This window comes from Rhinopithecus roxellana, chromosome 9, assembly GCF_007565055.1.
Source record: "Rhinopithecus roxellana isolate Shanxi Qingling chromosome 9, ASM756505v1, whole genome shotgun sequence".
NCBI classification, from domain to species: domain Eukaryota; kingdom Metazoa; phylum Chordata; class Mammalia; order Primates; family Cercopithecidae; genus Rhinopithecus; species Rhinopithecus roxellana.
The window spans coordinates 104,906,949-104,929,941 of NC_044557.1; the positions used below are offsets into that span (position 1 = coordinate 104,906,949).

The following is a 22,993-nucleotide window of genomic DNA, read 5'->3' on the forward strand; positions in this document are numbered from 1 at the left end:
GTTTTCTGACCACAATGAAATCAAACTAGAAATTGATAACAGAAAGGGCAGAAAGTTACCACACATACGGAAATTAAACTCTTACATTTTAAAATAATCCATGGGTCAAAGAGAAAGTATTCAAGTACACTTAAAAACACACTGAACTGAATGAAAACAAAACAAAACACAATCCCAGCATATCAAGATATGTGGGATATAAGCTAAAACAGAGCTGAGAGGGAAATTTTTGGGCTACATACTTACATCAGAAAAGGGGAAATGTCTAAAAAGCTATGAGAGTTTTAAAACATACCTAGCTATTAACCTAGGTTTTCTGATATATACGGTCTTATAATCCTAGTTGCTATTTCATTCTACTACTACTAGTTTGCGACTGTATATGACTATGAGACAAAAAAAGATGTTGCTAATTGGCAAAGTGAATAACAATAAGTATAAGAAACATATAAGCCTCTACTATGTAGTAGCAGTGATAGAATAAGGTAACAATGATATTAAATTACTATCCTGGATTTCCCTTGGTGTATATTACCTATCATTTCCAAATTTCTACTAGTTTTTTCTTAATTCATTATTTTTTGCTTGGCTTAAAAAAATGTTTAGCAAAAAAAAAAAAAAATAGACTCATGAGTGTGTTGTATTTGTGTTAGTCAGAATGAAATTCTGTCTTTTGTTTCCAAGTAAGCTTGACACATTTATATTCATTGTAACTGCCATTATAACTGGATTTACTTTTACCTTCTGGTTTCATATATTCTATTTATCATACAATTATATTTGTGGAAACAAAAATGACATTTTAGATTTGTGCAAATCACATACCTCATATTGATGGCTCATTTGAAATGAATTTATGACCAGAAGACCTGTTTATAAATACTGAGGACCGAAACAAAAGAATGATATTTGAAATGAGATTAGATTTGAAAAATATTTAAAGGTAAAATTAAAATGATTTGATTGGTAATTGAATGAGGGAAGTAGCAGATGAGAAGCTAATCTCCAGCTGGGAAAACTTAGTAAAAGTTGGCACCATACAATAAATGAAGTAAAGTTACACTAAATATCCCATTCCTCTCTATACAAGTACTGTCCCTTCAGGGCCCTCTCTGTGGGAATTTGGAATTACAATGAGCTATGACCACACCACTGCACTCCAACCCAGGCAACAGAGCGAGACCCTGTCTCTAAATATATATATATATATATATATATATGTACGTGTGTGTGTGTGTGTGTGTGTGTGTATTTTTTGTTTTATTTTTTATGTTTTTGAGACAGAGTCTCACTCTGTCGCCCAAGGTGGAGTGCAGTGGCACGATCTCGACTCACTACAACCTCCACCTCCCGGGTTCAAGCAATCCTTCTGCCTCAGCCTCCCAAGTAGCTGGGATTACAAGTGTGTGCCAACATGCCCGGCTAATTTTTGTACTTTTAGTAGAGACAGAGTACTGCCATGTTGGCCAGGCTGGTCTTGAACTCCTGACCTCAGGTGATCCATCCACCTCGGTCTCCCAAAGTGCTGGGATTACAGGCATGAGCCACCGTGCATGGTATGTATATATATGTTTTAACATATGTGTGTGTACATATGTGTGTGTACATATATGTATATATGTATATGCGTATACACATACACACACATGCACATATGTTGCAAACTTGACATATATATACACACACATCAACCCAATTGCAAACTTGACATATATGATTGTGTATATATGTATATATGACATATATATACATATACACAATTGCAAAATGATATACATATGTACATACACATAAAAGATGAGGACTATGATGTGAAAGTTAGTCATGGAGTACTGTCAGAGCTAAGAGATGGAGAGATGAGTTAGAATACTGAAGTGGACAGAGATGGAAAAAAGTAGTTTAGGAAGAAAGAGTAGTTTGGGACTGAGAGGTATTGCAATGAAAATGTGCACTAACTTGTTTAATATAATGTACTGTAAACAAAAAAGTTTGCAATTAGGTTGGAAAGTTTAAGGTCAGATCAGACTAAAGAATTTGGAGGAGAGAGGTCCACAAAGAATGGTGCAAGGGGGCCTGATAGATGGAGTTGTGGCTGAGCTTCAATGTGCAAGCTAGGATATTCAAGGCATGTGTGCAAAGTCCATCATGTTATGGGATGTGGCCGTAAGTGGAGAAAAAAGAGGGATGGGCTGAGGGCCAGATGCAGGAGACTGGCACCTGGGTGCTGGTGGTTCTTAGTATGTTCTCCTTGCACTGCGGTTCTGGCATAGTATGCTGAAGCATTTGAGAATTCTAAATTTCAAATTGGCCTTGCAAGGTTTTTTGTCAAGGTAGAAAGAACTAATTTTAGCAAATATTTCGCCAACTTGTTTTATAACTACTAGGCATGTAGACATATGGCATATGAGCCACTATAAGTATTCTTGTGCAGAGTCCTGTAAATGCTAATGACAAGACTTGTGCCTGGACTATAGTAGATGCTTAATAAACTTTTGGTGAATGAATATGCAGCAACAGTGAACATGATGGCTCAAAATAAGGAGAGACGGCCGAAAGTAGATCAAATTGGCCAGAAATTCCAAGAGATAAAGTCTTCTGCTAGGGTTCTAATGTGATAGCAGTATAAATTCAGTTATTTGGAGGAGAGTTAATAAGTCATGTCTGAATTATTATATTTAGAAATTTTTTTATTTTATTTAGAAATTTGAATTGAATGAAAACATCAATAAGAAAAAAGGTATCCTTTGTCTTTGCTCTAAAACAAAGGTGTAAAGACTCAGTTTTAGCTAACTATTTATTCTCAGACACTCCTAGAAACTTGTCAAAAGCCCTGGCACAAAAATTGAATTTGGCCGGTGGCTCAAGCCTGTAATCCCAGCACTTTGGGAGGCTGAGGCGGGCGGATAACGAGGTCAGGAGATCGAGACCATCCTGGCTAACACGGTGAAACCTCGTCTCTACTAAAAATACAAAAAACTAGCTGGGCAAGGTGGCGGGCGCCTATAGTCCCAGCTACTGGGGAGGCTGAGGCAGGAGAATGGCGTAAACCCGGGAGGCGGAGCTTGCAGTGAGCTGAGATCCGGCCACTGTACTCCAGCCTGGGTGGCAGAGTGAGACTCCGTCTCAAAGAAAAAAAGAAAATGAAAAAAAAAAATTGAATTTGGCCTGAATCTCTGACCTACTGTGTGTTACCTGGAGGGGTCGCTTGACCTCCTCGCACCTCAGATCGTTCAGCTGGAGGCATGCGATGAAGCAACAGTGTGCTGAAAACCAGATGAGAACTCTGTTAATTTCACTGGGTAAATTACAATAGGGAAGAAAGAAAACAACTATTTCTTTCTTTCTTTTTCTTTTTCTTTTTTTTTTTTTTTTTTTTTTTTTTGAGACGGAGTCTCGCTCTGTCGCCCAGGCTGGAGTGCAGTGGCTGCATCTCAGCTCACTGCAAGCTCCGCCTCCCGGGTTCACGCCATTCTCCTGCCTCAGCCTCCCCAGTAGCTGGGACTACAGGCGCCCACCACCTCGCCCGGCTAATTTTTTTGTATTTTTAGTAGAGACGGGGTTTCACCGTGTGAGCCAGGATGGTCTCGATCTCCTGACCTCATGCTCCGCCCGCCTCAGCCTCCCAAAGTGCTGGGATTACAGGCTTGAGCCACCGCGCCCAGCCAAAAACAACTATTTAAAAGAAGTATTTTAAACTTGTCTTTTAAGCCTTTTTGAACATGGAGTTTCCTATTATTTAAGTAGACATGGTGAATAACGCCTATAGTAAATTCCTTCTGAACTACATACTTACGCCTGATACTTAATTAGTACTTTAAAGGGATTTTCTTTAGGAATTAAAAATAACATTTGTAGCTTTTAAGCCTTCAAAAAGTCTTGACCAACTTTTTACATTTTTAAATTCTGAGCATAATCTAGAAGTATACAATAGCAGGAAACCTACCAGAACAGGGGAAATTGAAAATCTTCATTGTAACCAAGCAGCAAGTTCTTAGGGATGAGTACATGTGTCATCTTTCAACCTGACAGTGTTTTCAACAACACCCATAATTATGCAAACATTTATTTCTTGCTTATCAGAGCTTTCAAAGGATAATTTTATTTACTCCCCACAATGAACTCTAAGTAAGATCTTACTACCATGTCTATTTTATATACAGAGAATATAAATATAGAGAAACTGAGGCTTAGAGAGATTGAGCAATTTTCCCAAGACTATGCAGACAGAAGTGTGAGGGTGCCCCAAATCGGTAGTTCAATTCTAAAACCCTCTATTTTATACTTGATATTGTCTCACCTGTGATAGAAATCACTGGATTAATGTGGCAGCAGATAACCTATTGATTATATAAGCCTCAGGGTGTTCAAGACAAACATACTGTCATTAAAGAGAAAAAAATTTGGAATTTACAATCCTATTCTGCAAAAATAGGCATTGTTACTTTTTTGTTATCCAATTAGAGTTAAGGACACAAATATAACTGTAAAGAGTCATGTGTAAAAAGCTTAGGAAACTTGTGTTTTCTTCTACAACACCCCCCAAGGTAGAAGTCCCAAGCTTCAGAGTTGATATAAGAATGACCTGGGGAAGTTTTTTCAAAGCAGACATATGCCCAGAACCCATTACTATAAATTCTGAGGAGCTAGGTCTGGGGTTTGGACACAAAATTTATATTTTTAACAGCAGCCAACTCACTGCAATGGAGGCCACTCTCAGACCACTTTGAGAAGTACAGCTTTACATTCCTTTTCACGGCTGATTCTTGAGGCCACCTGGCTTTTCAAAACAAAAAATTGCTTAATTAGAAGCCTGATGAATTTGGTGTGAACAAACAACAGGTGCTGTCTGCAAGAGATGAGTCAGGAACAAAATCAAACTAGGTCCTGGTTCTCTGCCTACACATAATATATAGCTAGAACCACTGAACACTTAAGTTCTCAATCCTGCACTAATCTGGGTTGAACTTGGAAACCCTAAAATACTAGAAAGAAAATGCTATGATAGAGAACACACCTATAATTCACAAAAATATAATTTATTTGGTAAGCTTCTCAATTGCTTGCTTTCATCCTCAAGTTACCCTGCTATGGCTTCCAGGGTAGGCAGGATGTGACTAATACCTGGAGTCACACTTCTTAATGGCATTATTGGGACTGCTAGTGACAGTACCAGCCCTTGAATTGGAATAATTGCATTATTAGGACTGAGAGCGACAGAACAAGGATTTGCAATTGGAATGATAATTCTACTAACTGGGTCTTGGAGCCTAACACCTCTCTTGGATAAAGGTAGGAAGTCTCAATTTACTGAATTGCTTTAGGTCCCCTCCACCTTGACAAGGATTTCAGCCACCTGTGTGTGTGAACACAGGCTTCTTAATTTGAAAACTTGGAATAGAATTTGGATTTTCTTATTCTCCTAAAAATATAAAATCAGGTGTCAATACCTGGGAAAAGGGAAATGTAATGGATTCTTTAAAAATCTTATATTCCCAGTTTCTTACCTTTCTCCCAAATGACTAAGATTTCTTTAGTTTAGATTTTCTCTCTCTCAAATTGATGCATTAAAAGAAAATTAGTGTAAATCATTAGAAAAAATTAAAGTTGGCTTAACTTTTTTCTCCCTGTCTTCTTTTTAAATTTGTAAGTACTTTGAAGCTTGGGAACTTCTCCTTTAGGGATGTTGTAGATGAAAATACAAGTTTCAAAGCTTTTTACTTTGTAATTAACTAGGAAGATTTTGGATTTTTTAGTCTTTCCAAAGACCGCACAATATTTCTATCGGACAAGAGGCTTTTTAATCTGTCCATGAACATGCCTGAGGGATAGCAGTTTGTAATGTCCCCAAAATTGTGAGAAAATGTTCAAATGCATATTTATTAATTTGGGAACAGAGTCACTTTTTATCCCAAATTATCAGAGAAGATTCTTTTACCCAGAAAAGCTTAGCAACTACACCCTCTAATAAGAAACAAATCAGTTTCCAGAAATTAAGCACATTTTTGGGGGGTTTGAAAAAGCTGAAGGCCAGCCACGGTGGCTCACACCTGTAATCCCAGCACTTTGGGAGGCCGAGGCAGGAGTTCTAGACTCCTTAGGAGGAGGATCACCTGAGGTCAGGAGTTCTAGACCAGCCTGTCTAACATGGTGAAACCCCATCTCTAAAAAAGTACCAAAAAAAAAAAAAAAAAAAAAAGCTGGGCATGATGGTGGGTGCCTGTAATCCCAGGTACTAAAGAGGCTGAGGCAGGAGAATGGCTTGAACCTGGGAGGCAGAGGTTGTGGTGAGCCGAGATCGCGCCATTGCACTTCAGCCTGGGCAACAAGAGTGAAACTCCATCTCAAAAAAATTTAAATAAATAAATAAATAAATAAATAGCTGGTAAGTTTGTTCAGCTTTTCAGGAATAAGATAAAATGCCATGTAGTTTCCAAGGAAGATTATTTCTATAATGTAGATACTTAATCTGTTTCTCCCATCAAGATTATTAGCAATTGCTATGGACACACACACACACACATTTTAAAATCTTATCTTTAGAGATTACAATTAAGGCCATTAAAATATCAAAGGACGATTAGATTACAAACCTTCCCCCTGAGTAGCACTTTCTGCTATTGTTGATTTGTGCTGTAAAGCACAAACTTTTCTTGACAGAAGTTGCTAACATTTAAATTAAGGATAGTTTTGTCCTTTTCTATAATCTGGGTCTGGAAAAATGCAAGTGATAAACATGTTATTTAGGCTACGTAAATAACTTTCTACCCTTAGATCTGAAACACACATGAATCTGGAGATAATTCTTAAAATTTAAATAGTTCAATAATATGAAACTTTGCTCCTATATAATTATTCAGTGATCTAATGTAAAGTTCAAAAATACATGACTTTCTTTTTCAATAAGTGATCCAGATGGCTATATTTGATGATTTTGTTGCCAATCAGATCACAACTTTTGACCTTAAATACTTTTGAATACCTACCTACTCTTTAGGGTACAGCTTTAGTCATATAATATTTTACAACTAATTTCCTCATCTGTGGAAAGGCCTATTGAAAGATGATTATAAAGAGTTTTCTATGACTTTTGGTTTTTGTTCCTTTCATTTTCACTTTGGTAATCCTTTTTTTTTTTTTTTTTTTTTTTTTTTTTTTTTTTTTTTTTTTTTTTTTTTTGAGACGGAGTCTCGCTGTCGCCCAGGCTGGAGTGCAGTGGCCAGATCTCAGCTCACTGCAAGCTCCGCCTCCTGGGTTCACGCTATTCTCCTGCCTCAGCCTCCCGAGTAGCTGGGACTACAGGCGCCCAACCACCTCGCCCGGCTAGTTTTTTTTGTATTTTTTTAGTAGAGACGGGGTTTCACCGTGTTAGCCAGGATGGTCTCGATCTCCTGACCTCGTGATCCGCCCGTCTCGGCCTCCCAAAGTGCTGGGATTACAGGCTTGAGCCACCGCGCCCGGCCCACTTTGGTAATCCTTAAAAAGTAACTCAAGCCAGGCGCGGTGACTCACCCCTGTAATCCCAGTACTTTCGGAGGTTGAGGTGGGCGGATCACCTTAAGTCAGGAGTTCGAGACCAGCCTGGCCAACATGGAGAAACCCTGTCTCTACTAAAAAATACAAAATTAGCCAGGTGTGGTGGCGCATGTCTATAATCCCAGCTACTTGGGAGGCTGAGGCAGGAGAATCACTTGCACCCGGGAGGCAGACATTGCCGTGAGCCGAGATTACGCCATTGCACTCCAGCCTGGGCAAAAAGAGTGAAACTCCATTTCAAATTGAAAACAAACAAACAACTCAAATAATATTCAGAGTCTAATTTGAAAGGATCAAAGATTGACAAATTACTACTCTGATATAGTGAAACCTTCAAAAACTACAAGGATAAATAAAATGATCTTCCTCTACCTATATCAATCAATCAATGAGTATTTTAATCTCTTCCAATCTGTTCATTCCAATTTCTTGAGTGTCTTATAAATGCTTAGATCTCCGTGTCTTCACATTTTAAAATCTAGTGACCATCATTAACACAGCCATACCATCTTCAAATTTTTCTCTGCATTAATTATAGAGCCATGGGAGTTCAGGCTTGGAATTAACATTAAAAGGCAAGTAGTCCAATCTCTATGAGATGCTGGAAATTCCTTTGCCTCACGCGAACTGGAAATAAAAAACTAAATTTCAGGTTAATTCTTTCCCATCTTTACACAGTCAGACTCTTAAGAAATTCCATCATTTGCGGAACTGAAATATGATGTGTTTTAATCCCCAGTGGTATACAGACAGTCTTGGGATCATAGGGTATGTGCTAAAGCTCATATGTGTTTCCAAGGCATATAAGTTTCCCAGTGTCTCTTGCGTCCTCTGAATCTTCTGTGTCACACTAAGCATTACTAATTCCTACAGCCATGCATCATGAAACAGAGTTGCTATCAATATTCCTGTTCTTATTGCTAGGTATCTTCTCAATGTGCAAAAGTTTGTCTATATTCTCAAGGTAAGAGATTTGTACACTACCGCATTTGGTATGCTTAATACAAACCAGTATTTTCTATGTGGTTTGTAGATATTTGGGGGACCCTGAAGCCCTTTCAGGGAATCAAAGTGATTTTAATATTAATTCTAAGGCATTTTCATCTTTCACTTTGTTGACATTTATATTGATGATGCAGAGACAATGATGGGCAAAACTGATAGTGCCTTAGCTGGAAAACAGTAAGAGCAAACTGTAGTAGCAGGCATTCTCACATGATTTACCCCCCAAGCCCTCACTAGGAAATAAATAGCAAGTTTCATTTAAGAAGATCCTTGATAAAGCACTAAATAGTTGTTTTTTGCCTTTTTTTTTTTTTTTTTTTTTTTTTTTTTTTTTTTTTGAGACAGATTTCTGTTCTCATTGCCCAGGCTGGAGTGCAATGGCACAATCTTGGCTCATCACAACCTCCACCTCCCAGGTTCAAGCCATTCTCCTGCCTCAGCCTCCAGAATAGCTGGGATTACAGGCATGTGCCACCATGCCCAGCTAATTTGGTATTTTCAGTAGAGACAGGGCTTCTTCATGTTGGTCAGGCTGGTCTCAAACTCCCAACCTCAGGTGATCTGCCCACCTCAGCCTCCCAAAATGCTGGGATTACAGGTGTGAGCCACTGTGCCCAGCCAATAGTTTTAATTTTATTAAATTTTAATCCTTCGGTATTTGGCTTTTTAGCATTCTGTGTGAAGAAATAGAAAGGGCACACCAAGCTACCCTGGTTATCTGGAGGAAAAGCTTTCATGTGATTGAGTTGCAAGCCTCGCTGGCCACTTTTATCATGGAACATAACTTTTACTTGAAAGAATAATTAACAGACAAACTACTATTACTCAAGTGTAGGCATTTGGAAGCCTTTTTTTTTTTTAATTGAACGAAGTGAACCTGTCACTACAATGCAAGCAACCGACAGTATTTATAGCTAATGATAATATGTAGCTTTCAAGAGAAAACTAGAGTTTTGGGAAACTTGTATTTGCCACCATGGACATGACAGATTCTTAATATCTGAAGACACTGGATGGGATTGGTGGTAATATTAATGATTGTGATCTTTTGTGTTATCAAAAATGAAATGTGTCAACATTTAGAAAATCTGCATAACTCATTGGACCTGGCTGGGCACAGTGGCTCACGCCTGTAATTCCAGCACTTTGGGAGGCCGAGGCGGGCAGAACATGAGGTTAGGAGATTGAGACAATCCTGGCTAACATGGTGAAACCCCATCTCTACTAAAAATACAAAAATATTAGCCGGGCGTGGTGGTGGGCGCCTGTAGTCCCAGCTACTCGGGAGGCTGAGGCAGGAGAATGGCCTGAACCCAGTAGGTGGAGCTTGCAGCGAGCAGAGATTGCACCACTGCACTCTAGCCTGGGCAACACAGCAAGACTCTTGTCTCAAAAAAATAAAAATAAAATAACTCATTGGACCTGTATTTTTTAGATAATCAATACACAGTATTACAAATTCATAAATGGTTATAAAAGATGCATTTACAGTGTAAGAAAGAACAACAGATTTTAATGTATTATCAGAGTACACAAAATTCACTCACACTGAGTACACACTGACAGGCCTCGCTGGGCTTCCTCACTCACTCAGCTAGCATTAGATTATGCGCTTTTTGTCTTGTCCTATTTCTACATGGCTGCCCATTCTTTGTTAAACTAAAGCATAAAAACAGACAATTTCTTCTGTATCTTTGGGTCTTCATTCTAAAAGCCCCTGTGTATGTATACACATTAAATAATTGTATATGCCTTTTCTCCTATTAATCTACTTCATGTCAGTGATTTTCAGCAAATCTTCAGAGGGCCAAGCCCTGGGCCAATTCACAACATTGCAACTTACCAAGTTTTGATGTAGTATAAAGGAGGAATACTTAAAAAAGCCTGTGTAAATGCTCTTCCGTTTTTCAATTATATATGCGTATGACACAAGATTTTTTTTCTTATACTTCAATCAGAACAACAATTGAATGCAAAAGCAAATAGGAGAATCCAGCTGTCTTCTATCAGCTAGACAGCAAAGAGATTTACAAAAATGGAAAATAATGACACTCTTCTCACTTTTGGTTTTGAAAAACAGCTATTTTCACAAAATGTTATTAAGTTGGTAGGTAACTGCATTTATTATTACTTTAAATGACTTAAGTATTTTAAAACTTTTTAAGTCAGCTTTAAAATCTAATGTGGTAAATATTGATAGACATAACATATAAACTGTTTTTGAGGTTCTCAATAATTATTAAGAGTATAAAGAGTTTCTTTACTAAAAGTTCTAGAACCACATATACAGAGGATTATGACGGTACTAAATCCTTGTTCTGGATACTTTGTCTCTCAGATATATAAACATACGTTTTGTGCTGTGGGATGGAGGTCAGCAACAATATACTGCTAAGTCACATCTACTCAAGTAAAGACTACCATGTTTTCTCTGTTGCCTTGTACAGGTGAAAGCATAACAGGTATGTGTTCCATAAGGTATATTTTAGGATGTCAAAACCTGAAAGGGATGGCTGAAAGGATGTCATCTTCTGATCTAAACAGCTCCTGTAAGATAGAAAGCTGAGGGTGAATTATCCAATGTTATTCAATTGGTTGGTGCCATAGCTTATTTGTGAAACTGGATCTTATGTCTCTTAATTTGGTGTTTGTGAATCAGTACTCCATGACCGACAGTTTGGCCTGAGACTCAGAAAAGAAGTTGCATTAAATGGGAATGTCTGGGATATATTCATGGGCACTGACTAAGTCAATCTAAAAGAGTGACGGGGTCAGGCAAAGTGGCTCAGATCTATAATCCCAGCACTTTGGAAGGTAGAAGAAAAAGAATTGCTTGAGCCCAGGAGTTCGAGACCAGTCTGGGCAACATAGTGAGACTCCATCTCTATAAAAAACAAAAATAAAAGAGTGAGGGGACAGTAGAAAGCTGAAGTAGGTCAAATAAGGGAACCTAGAATGAAGCCATGGTTAATGCTCACCAAGAATAATTTAAGGAATAGAAGGCCAGGAAAAGAGTGCAGTACTAATGTTTGTCTGAATACCCACAATGTTGCAGGCACTGAGCTAAGCTCTTAATATAATTTAACACATTATATCATCAAAACCACTTTGTAGCTATTTTCTCCATTTATCAACCAGGAAATGAAGATCCAGAGAGGTGAAATAGGCTTCTAGGATCTCACCAACAGCAAACATCAAAGATAGGATTTGAATGTAAAGTCTCTCTCAAACTTGAAAGTTTGCTTTCAAATAACTTTCAACTCTGGCTTCACATTGTATTAGTCTCTTACCTCTTTCTTTGGGGTGGAGATGGGAGGACGACAGAAATGCATAGCTGTATAATCAGCTTTTACATCCATTTGCAGTCGGAGAACATTTTACTTTTGTTTTATGGGTAATGAATTACAAGTAAGAGGCGAGAAAAAACAAATGTGTTTTTTCTATAATAAAGAAAACCAGTTTTAGCAGATGTGCTTCTTGCTTGAACTATTAGCACAGGCACAGTTAAATGCTAGTAAGCAATAATAGGTATTCCCGCATTATGTATCATATTCATGGAAGTTTAGAGCTGGAAGGTTAAGTGTCCCCCTGGAGTCTCACAGCTAGATACTTGGCACCCCACAATTTCCACTCTACCTCTAAATCAGTTTAATCCACGTTATGCGTCAGAGTACAGAAGTTAGGTGATATATTTAAAATTATAATTTAGCATTTGAAAACTACCGACAAACTGAATCAGGAAGCTCCAGTCTGATGAAGTGGGCTGAAATTGTGCTCTGAAATTTAAGCCAGTCTCTCGAAGAGTTGAACCACCTAAGACAGAGTTCAAACAAAGGCTGAAGCGTGAAAGTTTGCTGGGGGAAATCAGTGGGTTCCCCTGAGCAGCGTGAAGTCATCAGGCCAAGGTAATGCTTCCCAGAGGTGTAACCGCTGTGTGTGGGGGTGGGAAGGGGGGCGGAAACGCACAGTACTTTGCAGGTCAGCCCCTGGGGACTGGGATGGCTGACTACCTGGTATTGCAGTAAAATGCTTGACCTCCAATCACATGCCCCAACACTACACCTTGTGCGACGTGCTGAAAGCATCATTTCCAGTTTGTTTGACTTTTCTGTTTCGACTTATTCATTATAGCCCATATATGTGATAAGGACTAAAAACCCAGTCTTCAAGGTCCTGTCGAGTTCCAAAGAAGTCCAACCCTCAGAAGTTCCTTGGAAGGGGAAGAAGGAAAAAAGAAAGAAAAATCTGTTTTATCCTGTAACAGTTTGAGCGCAATCTTCGAAGACCAAGTTGGTTCATTTGTAAACTCACTCTCATTTTTTCCTAAACAGTGCCACCTACTGTCCAATTTAAGTCATCAGCAGGCTTGTTGGCAAGGACCAAGGGAAAGAAAGGGGGCGGGGTGGGGGGGAGGAGTAACCAAAAAACGAACTCTACCCAGCCTTGGGGCATGGTGAAAACGACGAGGAAAGGCCATCTCCACGCAAGACGTATTTTTAACTTTGCAGAAGGCTTGCTCTTACCAAAAGCCATTTAAGCCATTTCCTTCGAGATGGCTAAATACAAGTCATCCAGAAAACAATTTTTATTATTGTATTTTTAATGCGCGCTGTTTGAGTACTTTTCCGTTAGGGGACCAGGTTGAGCAAAAATATACATATAATTATTTTTCTATTTTTTTCCGCCCACCCACGGTAGAAACCTCTTTATGAGAAAGGCTTTGACACTTGACGTCAGCTCAGAAACTTTTGAGTTGGCGGGAAGAAAGGGTTAACAAGTGGTGGACCAGCGCGGTCTTTATTTAGAGTCCCAGCCGGCTGTCGAAGGCTCCAGGTACACACACACACACACGCACACTTACACACACGTGCACACACCCCTCCCAACTGTTCCTCCTCGGGTCGGTTACTTAGCTGAAGGGCACCATTTGGCTTTAAAACAAATTACTTAAGCGCAACAGGGAGTTTATCGCTTGGAGGGAACTTGTAACGCGGGAGTTCAGGGAAATCCAAGAGGCGAGGACTCCCACCTCCGCCGCCAGAGGAGAGCAGGGAATCAGGTGGTGGCCCCCTATGTGTCTTGCATTTCTCTGCACACGTTAGCAATCAAGTTAATTGAATTCATTGGAGTTTAGAACCGGCCTCTAGCTCAGAGAAGGCTTTGAATGGCCAATTTCTCTCTCTCCCTCTCCCCCTCCCCGCCTCCCGCCCGCCCGCCCGCCCGCGCTCCCAGTTCCCTCCCCTCAGGGTTCCCCAGTCCACACCTCCCTCTCCACTTCCCTCACCCCCCCCCCACTCCCTCCGCCGTCCTATTAAAACACCCACCAGCTCACTTGTTAAGACCCCCTTAAGTTGGAGGAGGCAGAAAGGCAACAACGGCGAGGAAGGAGAAGTCAAGACGTCTGGAAAGAATTACCCAGTCCTGGCTTCGAGCAGCCCATTGAACCAGAGACTTGAAACAGCCCCAGCCAAAGACTTTTCTCCCGATTCTGCGCTTCCTGGGTTCTGCTGAGTCTTCCACAGTCTTTTTTTTTTTTTTTTTTTTTCCTGTAAGACGAAAAAGAGATTTTCTGTTATCGGGGGCAGAAAGACTGAAGCGAAAAAAAAAAGAAAAAAGAAAAGTTAATTTATTTTTAAAGCATAATTTTTTTTTAAAGAATTAGACTGAAGTGCAACAGAAAAATAAAGAGAATATTAGTGAAATTATTTTTTAAAGTGGGGGAGAATCAAACATTTAAGACTCCCCTATCCTTTTTAAATGTTGTTTTTAAATTTCTTATTTTTTTTGGCCGGTCGTCTCAAATTCATCTGATCTCTTATTACCTCAATTTTGGAAACTGCCCGCCACCGACCCTCCGGGACCACACAGACAGGCTGAGGACGACTTTATGACCAAGAGCTGAACAAGGTATGTGTTACACTGGCGCGTTTTGGTGAAGGATGAAGGTCCTCAAATAGGCCAGGGAGAAGGAAGAAATTATCCATATAATTGTTTTAAAAAAATGTAAGCCAGTTTCGATAGAAAAGTTGGAAGTTTAAAAATTTCCAACAGACTGAAGATCAGGGAATATTTCAGGTCACTGTCAGGCTTAGCAACATAGCCCTCTTTTCCCATCTCTGCGGCTCTCGCTAGAAATCCGCTGCCTTTCTGGGGACACAGGTAACCTCTCTGCCTGGGGAAGGCTGCACGTCCCCAGATGTACTTTTCCATTTTGCATCTTCCGGAGCAGCAGAGGGGCTCCTGAGTTAGGAAACAAGAATTCCCAATGTGTAAGGAAAATGCATTCTGCACAGCCGCCCCCAGCCCTTCCCTTCCTTTTTTCCCCCACCACACACACTGGGGAGAAAAACTGAAATAGCCCAGTGCGATTTACTTTTAAGTGAGAAACTCGCTTCTTGCTGGGAATGCAAAGGGTTAAGCAATCTGGGCTTCCAGCTCCGACAAGCTGGGACCCTGGAGAAGGAGGGTCCTTCTCTACCTCCTCGCAGCTACCGGCCCCCTCTCAGCCACTCCCCCCTTTCCCGGGCCTCCCCTCCTTTGCACTTCCCGCACCCCATTAAAGTGTCAGGCTCGTCAGTCTGGGCTCAGCTCGGCTCCGGAAGCTTTACTCGGGCCCGGGGTCCCTGACGCAGGCAGTGGCACCCTCAGATGGGAGCGGGAGGAGGGCGCGCATCCTTCCTCTCCGCGCCGGGCCACCCTCCGGCCGCCCGGGGGCAGGGCGTGCGTGGGGACCGCGCGCTGGGCTTCGGCAGCTGCAACGTCCCCAGAGCCAATTCCGACGTGGCACAGCGCACGCCGGCGCTTCTCTCCTCAGTTGCAGCTGGGGACACTGCCCGGTGGGAGATCTGGGGGCGCCGTCTCGAGCGCCCAGCCCAGGAAGGGGGCGAGGGGCCTGCGGGAGCTGGGGTGGAGGTGGGAGGGAAGCCAGAGGCTGGGTTGGGATGGATAATCAACACCTTGGGCGGAATTCGTAACGCCAGTTCCCGCCCAGCGTGAGCCAGGGCTCCGAAATGGGTCCCTGTGAACAGGAGGGCGGGTCTGAAAGGAGGGTCTGTATGAGGGTGAGAAGCGGGAGGCGAGAAAGCCTTTTTCCTCTGACCACGGAAACGCAGCCGCGGGGGAACGGCGCTAAAAGGATAATTAAGGCTGCAAAGAGGCGCTGAGAGCACAGGGGCGGTGCCTGGGGAGGAGGGCTTGCAAGACCCAGGTCCTATTACACAGTCTTAGGTGCCAGTTTCCCCCAGTTCCGCTCCCTACATCCCCGAAACGTCCGCGCTGAGTGCTTAGATTCAGGGACACCGCGCGCCTCTGGGGCGAACGAGCTGCTGCATCCTGCAGCCGCGCTCCGGGAGGGAACGTGTAGAAGCCCCATCAGCCCCTCCCTGCCCACTTCCTCACCCTTGGGACCGTTGCTGCCTGTTGGGTCTCGGGAGCAATTGCCCAGAAACGCGACGCTGCTCCAACCCACGTGTCTGGGCTGGGATTGCCTTTGACGTCACACGCAGGGGGGAGGTGTGACGCAATAGATAGGGAAGCCCCGATTGGCCACCAAGGGCTTCCCCCAACTGGAGGCCTGAGTATATATAGACCATCAGCTCAGTGTTAGAATAAAGCGAAGGAAGTTGGTGGATGGCCTTTGCTGAAGGAGTGAGGCCGCTTGTTAAGAGGGAGACAACTTCACCGCTCATTGTACATTCCAAGACTTTGGCTCAGATTTCTCACTGCGGTTAAGGCATATGATAAGTACTTTTGGCGGTATTAAGTCAGGTTATTATTTTTTAAAAAGGTTATTTTAAGAATAAAGTTTTTAACGGTCAACACATATTTACATTCACGATACTAGATTTAAAAATTAAAATATGTATTTCTATAGATCCAAGTCCGTCAATCTCTTTGTAGATACAATTTTAAGTTTTATAGTTCTGTGACTACTGAATTGAAAAGTACTTTTAAATTCTAAATTTTTATTTCCTTCCAATGTGTGCAAGTTGACTCATTGATTAAATTAATTTTCACCACATTTTTCTAGAGCTTAATAAGATTACAGTACAGCTGGTACTGTATTTTGAGTACCATCATATTCCACCAAAAGTTTTCCCAATAGTTTCGGGATTCTTTTACATTTTCAATGACAATTTAACCCTTTAAGGTAACTGTTGCGTTGATATATTATGTCTTGTATGTGTTTCCAATTCTGGGACAGATAATTCTGATTTCTCAGTGAACATTTCTAGAATAAAATATTATAGCTAAAGTATCATCCCCCCTATTTCTTTTTTCTTAGATATCACCTGAGTCTGGTAAATAGAAAAATATACTGTAGACGTGCTGATAAATGCATATTACCAGAGTTGCTTGTACTGTACCCAGAGTCGAATCCCTTTATCAAAGAAAGTTACGCAGTTTATAAAAATTCAAGGACTTAACAAATCAGTGACTAGCATTAAATTCTAATGTCACTCTCCACAGAGCAAAGATATTTAGTCAGCTACCTTCCTGGAAATGGGGAATTGTGCAACAAGTGAGTAAGAAACTGTTACTAGAAAGTACGTTAGTTGGAACCACTCGTTTTTGTTAGGTCTGTGGAATATAGCCCCATAGTATTGAATTTCATAAATACTTTCCCATACATGATTTCCTTACTAGGTAAGATTTTTTTTTTTTAATATTTTTTTTTCTTGAATTTTTAAACACTTTTCACTCGTTCATTTATTTCCTGTTGTTGGCACTCTGGGGGAAGTCCTTTGTCAATGGATCAAGGCAGACATACCCTTTTTCAAAGTTATATTACACAGTTACTTTCAAAGTCTAAGAACAAGTAGTTTGTTGCATTATTAGCTTCCTGGCTCTTGTATGAAGTGTGATCCCTGAGTTAAAGTTATGGGAGGACAGAGCATAACCCCCATGTCTCCTTCTGGGTTCTCCTCTTTATCCATGCAAACCCAGGCTGTGTTCCTGTCAGTGACAGAGTTGGTGGCAGCTGGTATATCAACAGAGTGGAGGGACAGCTACCTGTAGAGAAAACTAATTTCCATCACCCCAACTTGTTGTTTTATCCTTTCCCCTCTAGCAAGGATCTATGTAGAGTAAGCATTATCCTACTGCATACAGCTTTAAATTATTTAAGTATATTTTGCTCACTCCTGTAATCCCAGCACCTTGGGAGGCTGAGGAGGGCAGATCACCTGAGGTCAGGAGTTCGAGACTAGCCTGGCCAAAATGGTGAAACCCTGTCTCTACTAAAAATACAAAAATTAACCAGGTGTGGTGGTGGCCACCTGTAATCCCAGCTGAGGGAGGCTGAGGCAGGAGAATTTCTTGAACTCAGGAGGTGGAGGTTGTAGTGAGCTGAGATCTCACCACTACACTCCAGCCTGGGCGACAGAGTGAGGCTCTATCTCAAAAAAAAAGAAAGTATATTTTGAATGGTAGTCATGTGGAGTTCATATATATGCTGCCTTTCCCACAATCTAGGAGAATGTCACTGATGAGACTCAAATATAACAAGGTCACACTGTTAAATATTTTCTTATTTAAATTAAATACATTTATTGATGAATGCCTCTTAACTGAATACATCTATACTGCAGATAATTTAAAAATTAATTAAAAGTTTATTTAATGAAATTTTAAAATATACTGTAAGACAAACTATGATCTGGCCCATAAGAAACAACAGCTATTGTTTATCACATGTCTAGTATGTTTCAGGCATTCAACTAGATGGTTTACATACATCTATCTGATCCTAATCTGCAAAGAAAGTTTTGTAAGTAAAAGAACTTTGCCTCAGAAAAGTTAAGCAATTCACTCAAAGTAAATTAATTAGTAAGACGTGTGGATGGAATGTAATTCAAGAATTCTTGGAATATAATGCCCTTGAATTGAATTCATGCTAATTTATGCTGTAGCTGCACTAGTCAAGTTTTATGGGGGTTCATATTGAGAAATCACATCTGATTGAGAGAGATCAGTAAAGATTTCCTAAAGAGACTTGGCATTTGTGCTACATTTGGCTCTGTAAGTAGGGTTTTGACCTATAGATATAATTCCCAGGAGCCAATGCAGGTACATATAAAACTAAGATTCTGTGTCATTTGGTAATTTTTTCCCCTACACTGTGAACTAAGTTTAGGATGGTGAAGTTCAGGAACCAGTAGAGCAGTTGGAAGAATACACATCCTAGAAAGAGTTGTGATTAATACAGATGGTGCAAAGGAAAAGAAATCTGAAACCTACAGTTCTGAACCCAGACACCGCTGGGGTGACAAGTCCTGTAACAAAGGCTTGTATCATAACCCTGGAAGCTTGGCTCAAGGGTCTTTGCTCAGATAACTGCCGTGGGACTGGAGAGAAAAAGGCAGACTTCAAAGCCAGAGAGGAAGAGAAGGTCAGAAGGGGAGAAGGGAGGTTGGGAGGGGGAGTTGGGAGGGTTTATCCTTTATGTTCCAGAGGGGAATGTGTTGAAATGTGAAGACTGCTGGGGGGAGACTTCATTTGGGTCCTCCTATCTCAGATTTCTACTTAGGGACAGTAGCAGAGGGAATACACATCAGGGATGGGTATCAATGTGAATGAGGTCATGAAAGTCTTATTTTACTTTAACCTAGTGGTTGCCAAACTTTGTTATATAGTTGAATTACCGGAGGAGATTTTAAAACTTGTGATGACCTGGGCACAGCCCATGTCAATGAACTCAAAATGTGGGAGCCACAGATCTGTAAATTTTATGGATTTGTGGGTAATCTGCATATATAGCAAAATTTTGGAACCACTACTTTTTAACCTTTTGTTCACCATACCTTCCTAATCCACTCTTAGCCAGCAGATAGCTACCATCTGACCTGAGTATGTCTGCTTAGCAGCAGATCTCTATTATCCCTGCTAGTGTCACCAGCCTAGATTAATATTCCCTATTCTAATTATCATGCATATGATTTAAGGCCTATTGCCCCTTCTCCCATACAACATGAGTTTATGCATAGAGACAGCCTGTTTTAGAACCAGTTCATGCCTTCATTAGAGAAACATTCTTTAAATGTTGCATCATCTTTTGTGCCTTTATGTGTTTAAATACTTGGCTATAAGTTAAAAAGACACTGAACCTAGTCTTGAGTGGATTTTCAAATATAATGATGAAGAGATGCAAGTGTACTTTACAACTTAAGTTCAAAGATACTAATTGAATTGTCCAAGGACACATGACTTATTAATAGAAACTTCAAGCAGTTTGTCTGAGCCAGGTTGCTAATATAAGGCAGAGTGCAGACTTGAATCCATTTCTTCTGATTCCCAGTCCTCCTTTTCATCATGCCATAGTTACTACTTGTTAACCCATAAGTGATGAATGAGTTAAATGCAAGGAGAGTCAAGGTTATTAGGTAGTTACTGGCAGGAAGCTAACATCACTAAGATCTAATTGTTGATAATTTCTTTTTTTTTTTTTTTTTTTTTTTGAGACGGAGTCTCCCTCTGTTGCCCAGGCTGGAGTGCAGTGGCCGGATCTCAGCTCACTGAAAGCTCCGCCTCCCGGGTTCACACCATTCTCCTGCCTCAGCCTCCTGAGTAGCTGGGACTATAGGCTCCCGCCACCTCGCCCGGCTAGTTTTTTGTATTTTTTTTAGTAGAGACGGGGTTTCACCGTGGTAGCCAGGATGGTCTCGATCTCCTGACCTCATGATCCGCCCGTCTCGGCCTCCCAAAGTGCTGGGATTACAGGCTTGAGCCACCACGCCCGGCCCGATAATTTCTTTTTAAAATATGTACTTAGATTCCTTTTTAAAATTTCATCCATTTTGTGAGTCAATATGATTAGCTCCATTTTATAGATGGAGAAACTGAAGATGACAAGTATTGTATAACTTGCTCGAGGTCATCTAGCCACTAAAAGGAAGAGCCAGGATTCTATCCCAACTCAGTCTGGTTCCAGAGGTCAAATTCTCTGAAATTGATAGTAGATGGCAGAGCTGGGATTTGAATACTAGTATAACTGATTTCAAAATATTTGCTAATCTGGTTAATACTAGATAATTTATTTAGTTGAATAGACAAGACATACATGCACACATGCTCACAAGTCATTAGAGCCAAAATATAGAGCAGCATATGGATTAATGGACAATAAACACTGTAAGGGTACTGGAATTCAAGATAATAAAAGTTGATGCCCCAAACTTGACCCCTGAGCTCATGAGATAGCTCAGACTGCAACTCACAATCCCTGTAAATGCTCTTGGGGACCATCTGCCTTTTCTATCTTTGCTTTCCAAAGGCCTTCTAGACCTGGTCTGGGAATCCCTGCAACCATTGCCTTTAGACATCTGGGTGAAAAATTATGGAGATGATTTCTTAAAAAAATAAAAAGACTATTTGAGGGGTACCCTTAAGGGTTTGGTGGTCTCTAGCACATATTCACTGCCTCTGCAGTAAAGATTGGGGTAGGGCCTGTATCTGTCAATCTACATTGACTGCCTGAGTCCAGATGGGCTTATTTATTTATTGAAAATGTATTTATTGAGTCCCTGCTATGAGCCAAGCCCTGGTTTTCATGCAAGGACAAACGAAATCATTGAACTACACAAGCCCCCAAGGCCACAGAGTATGTACATATATACTCTATGGCCATATATATATGTATATACTACTTAGAAAATCAAGCAGGTTAAGGGGAGAGAGCATGGCAGGGGGTGAAGAGAGGGCAAGGGTGGAGGAGTTGCTTTAGAAGGACAGATAAGTTAAGGCCTCCCAGAAGAGGTATCATCAGACCTAATTGTATTCTTTCCCAGATGTTGACTCAATAAATTTGAATTCATTTCAGCTTCTCCCAGATCCAAAATGGAAGGACCATTTTATGAAAACTAGGGTAACTCCTGCCGGGCACAGTAGCTCATGCCTGTAATCCCAGCACTTTGGGAGGCGGAGACGGGTGGATCACCTGAGGTCGGGAGTTTGAGACCAGCCTGACCAACATGGAGAAACCCCGTCTCTACTAAAAATACAAAATTAGCCGGGTGTGGTGGCACATGCTTGTAATCCCAGCTACTCGGGAGGCTGAGGTAGGAGAATCACTTGAACCTGGGAGGCGGAGGTTGCTGTGAGTCGAGATCGTGCCATTGTACTCCAGCCTGGGCAACGAGAGCGAAATTTCGCTCCATCTCAACAAAAAAAAAAAAAAAAGGAAAAAGAAAACTAGGGTAACTCCATTGAACTCAATTCTCACTGTTGAACTGGGGCAGTGAGAGTAGATGTTATTCTCCTTTCATTCAGCATTTCACTCTCTGCTTAATACAAAAAGGTCAAGTGAGAGAAAATGGCTTCGAGGTCTAGTGACATTGACCTGTAGAGTCCCACTGGGGTATATGAGCCAACAGCAAGGCTGTGTATCTGCTCCACAGGTGGAAGAAGTGGGAACACCAGTGCCTTTTTTTTTTTTTTTTTTGAGACGGAGTCTCGCTCTGTCACCCAGGCTGGAGTAGTACAGTGGCCAGATCTCAGCTCACTGCAAGCTCCGCCTCCCGGGTTCACGCCATTCTCCTGCCTCCGCCTCCCGAGTAGCTGGGACTACAAGCGCCCACCACCTCACCTGGCTAGTTTTTCTCATTTTTTTTTTTTAGTAGAGACGGGGTTTCACCGTGTGAGCCAGGATGGTCTCGATCTCCTGACCTCGTGATCCGCCCGTCTCGGCCTCCCAAAGTGCTGGGATTACAGGCTTGAGCCACTGCGCCCGGCCCACCAGTGCCTTTTCTATGGTAAGACAGGCTGTCGGCATTAGGAGCAGAATTGCTGTTGTATAGATGGAACCAGGCTCTTCCTTTGAAACAACCACATTTCATGTGTCTTCAGGTTGTTCCTACATAGAAAATATACGAGCCCAAAATCTCAGTGTTGGCTAGCCTTGTGTCTGTACTTGAGTGAGTGCCACTTTCCCATTTTCTATCACAGTAGGGAAACAATTTTCGGGCCGGGTGCAGTGGCTCACGCCTGTAATCCCAGCATTTTGGAAGGCCGAGGCAGGCAGATCACCTGAGGTCAGGAGTTCAAGACCAGCCTGGCCAACATGGTTTCTAATCTTTCCTTATACGATGACATTTTATTAGCCAAAAACAAAAGAATGCCACCTATTTTGTCATGAGGATTCAAATATATTCAGCAAATGTATTGAGAATAATTATCTGGCATTATGCCACTGTGTGGATCCAACTCCTAATTTTTTGACTATGACAAGTTAATTAAATACCCAGAGTCTTGGTATCTTTATTATATGCATAGTTATATGTAACATGAGATTAATAATGTGCTTACCACCCAAAGTCATTAAGAGTAAATAAGATTATGGTTAAAAAAAAAAAAAAAAAAAAAAAACTTGCCCCACTGCCTGAAACCTAATAAATGATGAATAAATGTTAGTTGCCATTATAATAATGATAATAATGAAGATGATGATGAATACATTTGC

At 41.0% G+C, this 22,993-nt stretch overlaps 1 protein-coding gene and 1 long non-coding RNA gene across 3 annotated transcripts in view; one reads left to right on the forward strand and one right to left on the reverse strand.

Annotated features, from left to right (window-relative positions):
• Positions 1-10,042: 10,042 nt before the first annotated feature.
• Positions 10,043-15,976, reverse strand: LOC104676631. Its single transcript, XR_749948.2, has 4 exons — positions 15,147-15,976; positions 13,871-14,128; positions 12,601-12,748; positions 10,043-11,085 (listed from the first exon to the last, which is right to left on the reverse strand). It is a non-coding gene; the product is annotated as an uncharacterized LOC104676631 (long non-coding RNA).
• HAS2 (hyaluronan synthase 2) overlaps positions 13,877-22,993 on the forward strand; it is a 29,334-nt gene continuing 20,217 nt past the window's right edge. The window contains exon 1 of one of the 2 annotated variants that reach the window (XM_010381518.2): positions 13,877-14,445. The gene's annotated coding sequence lies outside the window, so the exon portion shown is untranslated. The remainder of the gene's footprint in view (positions 14,446-22,993) is intronic. The other variant, XM_030937306.1, reaches the window with a different exon arrangement.